General features: G+C 28.7%; 1 protein-coding gene and 1 long non-coding RNA gene across 2 annotated transcripts in view; one reads left to right on the top strand and one right to left on the bottom strand.

The window, feature by feature from the left end:
• Positions 1-5,000, top strand: part of LOC124953880 (DNA-directed RNA polymerases I, II, and III subunit RPABC3) — a 68,546-nt gene that overhangs the window by 4,217 nt on the left and 59,329 nt on the right. The window lies entirely within an intron of this gene.
• The window catches only part of LOC124953881, a 4,156-nt gene continuing 1,051 nt past the window's right edge, over positions 1,896-5,000 (bottom strand). Inside the window, exons 3-4 of the long non-coding RNA XR_007102357.1 lie at positions 2,818-2,927; positions 1,896-2,663 (exon numbers count right to left, since the gene is read on the bottom strand). This is a non-coding gene — a long non-coding RNA (uncharacterized LOC124953881). The remainder of the gene's footprint in view (positions 2,664-2,817; positions 2,928-5,000) is intronic.

The following is a 5,000-nucleotide window of genomic DNA, read 5'->3' as shown; positions in this document are numbered from 1 at the left end:
TCGCCCTCTACTCGATGAATATATTCTTTTCTTTTCTTTTTTCTTTTTCTTTTTCCTTTCTTTTCTTCTCCTCTTCTTCTTTATTTTTCTTAAATTTCTCGAAAAACCGAGAAAATTGATTGGTTTTATACGTCCTTTCGAACGTAGTTTCGTTTTAATTATCGTTTAATCCTCTATAATCTGATTGCTTTTCTTTTTCTGCTTAAAAAGAATAATTATATAACTTGAGAAACTTGCAAACATTAGTAATTAATTTCTAATTTTTTAATATCCTATTTTAAAAAGAACTCTATAGTATTTGTATATACATACATATCTATGTATATACAATATGTATATTGAGTTTATGTATGTTATAAGTTTTTAATTGAATGTTGTTTTAAATTTCTTGTTTAATATGCTTCGGACATAATTATATTGTATTTCAGAAATGAAATATTAATATTAAAGAACAAATAAGGAAAAGAAACGACGAACATTATTAAAAATATTCAATACGTTATTGTAATATACCTTAACGTAATAATAGAATTTATAAAGCTACGTTATGTAAAAATACTATTACATTTAATTTAAAAAGAAAAAAAAAAGAAGAAAGAAAGGAAATATCGTTATTTATATAATCCTTTTCTTGTTTATTGATAATGACCATTTTTAAATAAATTATAAAATAATATCTGCTAATTTTAATTCGGAAAATTAGAAATCGCCATGCATTCTTGATTATGAAGATATAGTATGAGATTCTTGTATGAGGTCTCGTAAAAAATATAGGTATGAAAAATATAAATTTAAAAAAAAAAAAATATATATATATATAATATAATATAAATTCTTAAGAAAAAAAAAAAATATAGACAGTCGGTGACTGTTAATGTTATCTACGTGATGTTATTGAAAGTTAATGAATTGACGCATTATTTCCTGTTAATTATCATCGCGAATTTTATTCTGATCATTCTCAAGAGTATTGTTTTTACTTATCGGGAAATGAGAGAAGGAAAGAAATAAAGATGCCACCGCTAAATTCTCATAACGAATTGAACTTTTCTTTATATTCGCTCGTTGTAAGCCTTAAATAGCTCGCACCACGCAATATCGTGTCCCTTTAATTATTTAGCCGTATTTCGCTTGCTTATCGAACTCGCTCGAGAGGCCGCAGGAGGTCTAAATCATTTTGGCACTCCCACGGTTCCGAGCCTCGTCAAAATTGATTTTAAGGCGCGGCGAGTGTCCTTGTAAATCGGAACGCTCTGTTCTTCGCACACGCGCACACCTCACACGATACGTGCATACTTAATCCTCCTTAATCTTTCTTTCTTTTACTCTCTATCTACATATGTATTTGCTCTAGTAGAGTTAAATGTTATCGAAAAAGATAAATAAAGTGGTACGATAGAGACCTAGTCATATTTGTTCATTGATTTTTATTATTCTTTGAAATTTCATTAATTTAAAATCTGATATTCTTTCCTTCCTTTTTTTTTTTTTCTGTTTCACTATTAATTACAGTAAATTTAACATTTTTCTCTCATCATTTTTTAGAATTTAATGAATTCTTTTGACGTTACTCTGCTTACCCCAATATATATAATTTGAATAATATATAATTAATAATGTTGAAGTATTATTTAATCAATATTAATAAATATATATGTATATATATATATATATAAATAATTAATAAATTAACGATTACTTAATCAATATAAATAATTTACACATCCACACACACACAACCTACTGAAAAGTTATATTTCTTTCTTTTTTAATAATTTTTTAATAAATATATTTTTTAATGATTGCTTAATCACTAAAAATAATATATATATATACATGTATATAGTTATATTTGTTTGATTTTAAATGTTTTTTATTTAGAAATAATTCTGCACTATAAAAAATGAACTTATCGATAAGAAATCTAATGTCTATATATAAATTTCTATTTCATAAAAAATCTTTTTTAAATTCTTTTAAGAAAAAAAACTTGTATATTACAACAAATACGTGCATTTTTTGAAACAAAACGAATAGATACTCGTTCCTAATTTTCAAACGATTTACGATTGTCAACATAGATAACGTGTACTGCTGTTCTATCCTTGACCATGTTATGTATCGTTTCTCCGATAGTGTAATCAATATGCAACTTAAGAAAACTGTTCATAAAGATTTATCCCGATGAATATCATCTTTTAATATACGATGTGAGAATGTAAAGAAACTAAGTGTATGTGTGTATGTGGAAAGGGGGAGAGAGAGAAAGAGAAAGAGAGAGAGAGAGAGAGAGAGAGAGAGAGAAAATATATAATACGAACAAGAAATCGTATTTATCACATTCTCGACCCAATTTGTTCTCTATTCGTCGTATCAAAATCGTCATATTTACGAACAGGAAGAGTTTCTTAAAAAGATCTTTGATTCATCGATGCGTCGTCTTGAAATCAAGAATACGAACCTGTTCATTCGCTCTTTTTTTCTCTCTTTCTCTCTCTCTCTCTCTCTCTCTCTCTCTGTGTGTGTGTGTGTGTGGATGCGCGCACGTGTGTAATTGTATGTATATACACACGCGCGCGCAGATGTTTGTGTGTGTATGCATGTATGTATAGAGTAAACTTCTTTAGTAACATCGTCTTCTTTCGCTTTTCCTTCGTCGTGACCTACTTTTCAAGAAAGGGAGAAAAACGTCAAAGGGTAAGAAAAAAAACAAGAGACGAATCATCGAAGGGAGAGAGAGAGAGAGAGAGAGAGAGAGAGAGAGAGAGAGAGAGAGAGAGAGAGAGAGAGAGACGTGCACTTTCGTTTACTATTTACCTTATATCTGAATTCTCCTTCTCTTCATTTTTTACTACTTTCTGAACTTCAATACTTTCAAAGTATTACTCTTTGCAATCTGAATCATTGATAAGATTTCATCTTTTACTCTAGAAAATAAAATATAACGTAGGTGTATATATATATATATATATATAGTTTACATTCGTATCTTTCATGCGTAGTAGAAAATTAGCTGAACGTTTAGAAATAAATAATTAAGGAATTCGTTTATTCGTTACGTCAGCTAGTTTATATTGATTAAGTCGATCGTTAAATTAATCACGCGCGTAGACTACTTACTACACGTGTACGGACTAGCTCTGTGTTGGTTAATGCTTTCATTCTACGATCTGGTCTCATTAAGCATGAATGAAAATTTTCTACCTCTGAGAAGAGCTCATTCGAGATATGCGTTTGCGAATAGACCATGCGAGTAAACGCGTAGTAAGTCGTATATACATGTGTTATAACGTTTCTCTATTTTATTCTTTTTTATATGTACACGATCATTAAAAAAACCACTTTTATACCCGTTATATTAGTTCTATCGAAAAATTCTACCAGTTTTATTTCGAAACACCTGTACCGAAAACCGAAAATATTTTTTGATAGATCTAATAGATTAATCTTGCCGTTTTATATGTTCAACATTCTATTCGATTGTCTTATAAGTAATATTGACATTTTCAGTATTTTATATTTAAATGAACGATATATTACTAATTTTTTTACTGATATTTTAGATATTATTTATTGGATAATTCAATATCTACTATAGTACACTATGCTATAATATATATACAATACATAGTATCTATACTATATATATAATATACTGTAATGTATTATACTATACTATACTATACTATATATAGTATAATGTATTATACTATACAATAATATATTATAGAGTATATTATACTATATATATAGTACTACAATGTTTATTGTGTGTATATTTTATAATACAGTATTGTTTATTTAGATATAAAATACAATACTACAAATTTTATTATTAATCATCGGCCAACAAAGCATTTATCAATTCAATGATGATTTATAGATAGATTAATTCTTTAATAAGAATTTACAAAATGATACATATGTATGCACATGCGCGCGCACACATACACTAACTTTTTTCAACTCAGTATCTATGGAAACTGGGAAAATAGAATTTTCTCAGTTTTTGCGGTCTTGCGAAACGCGGTATGCGTCGAAAAGTTCGATACAAATAAAGACGTGCCAAATATAAACGACACGTACGGTCTAAAACGGGTGTACGTGACGTGCAAAAGCAATTTATTTTCGTGGTAAAGGAAGAATCTTCGAGGAATAAGGGAGCGTATAACGTGAGCCCGTCGGCCACGTTTTTGTCGTCAATCGATTCTCAAAAGCCCGAAACAATATTTTCCTTATTTCTTTATTATTCATTGAACATAGCATGACTAACGGAATGAACTTTTGTTTTCGACGCAAAAAAAAAACGCAATGCTCAGTATGCATTTGCATAAGTAATTTATCTTTCGCAACATTGACTAATGCTCTGTTATTACTTTCTTTTTTATATTTTTTATTTTTTTATATTTTTTATTTTGTTCATCATAAAAAGTTTGTATTTATCCTCTACGTCTTACTTTTCAAACACGTGATGATAAGTACTTTGTATGTGTATACTTCTTTTTTCCAAGTTACTTTTTACTTTCTTTCTAAGCAATCTATGTTATCAGTTCGTCATACGTCAGCGTATAATAATTCTATATATTTTTATCTTATATCCTACAATTCATGATCTCGTTTAGGATGAACGTATAAAAGAGTTTACATGCGAAAAAATTGAAACGATATGTTTCTTGGTTAGATGAATCGTATGATATTTAAAAAAAAAAAATTAATAATAATAAAAAGATAAAAAAAATTAAAAATAATAAGAAGAAAAAGAAATAACGACAAGCAGATCACGTATAACATAGAATTCGATCTTGGTTTTATAATCGAGAGACTATCGCCTCTCGGGATACAACATCTGTGCAAGAAGTGAAAGCTCCAAGCTGGTGCGCTTTAAGTAACGGCAAGTTTAATCCGTGCGCATTAGAAATTCTAACAACGAAATACCACCGATCCTTCGAGTTCCAATTATTTTCGAACTTGGTCGTGGGCCAACGTAACATTTATTTTTA

The sequence above is a fragment of the Vespa velutina genome, chromosome 13, assembly GCF_912470025.1.
Source record: "Vespa velutina chromosome 13, iVesVel2.1, whole genome shotgun sequence".
Classification (NCBI taxonomy): domain Eukaryota; kingdom Metazoa; phylum Arthropoda; class Insecta; order Hymenoptera; family Vespidae; genus Vespa; species Vespa velutina.
The sequence above is the reverse complement of the archived record's forward strand: the minus strand, read 5'-3'. Positions and strand labels throughout refer to the sequence as shown.